This window comes from Solanum tuberosum, unplaced genomic scaffold (assembly GCF_000226075.1).
Source record: "Solanum tuberosum cultivar DM 1-3 516 R44 unplaced genomic scaffold, SolTub_3.0 scf00474, whole genome shotgun sequence".
NCBI classification, from domain to species: Eukaryota; Viridiplantae; Streptophyta; class Magnoliopsida; order Solanales; family Solanaceae; genus Solanum; species Solanum tuberosum.
Genome location: NW_006239392.1, coordinates 408048 through 408364, shown reverse-complemented (window position 1 = coordinate 408364; position 317 = coordinate 408048).

The following is a 317-nucleotide window of genomic DNA, read 5'->3' as shown; positions in this document are numbered from 1 at the left end:
GAGGTTTGTTGTTTATTTGGATGTCTTGCATAATGATTGAGAAATCTATGTGATGTTTTGAAAATGGTATATGGCCTAATTGTTTGTATTAACCAAAGTGATGACATTGCTAGTATGAATTTATTTTGGGATGAGCTTCAATGTTTGCTCGAGGACGAGCAAAAGTTTAAGTGTGGGGTGTTGATGTGAGGCTAAAAATACATATTTTTAATCATTATTTTCTCACATTTGTTATTTATATTTTTCCTTTTTTAGCATAAATTTTATGAATTGTGCTAAATTGTGTATTTTATTTGTAGGATTAAATTGATGGAAAA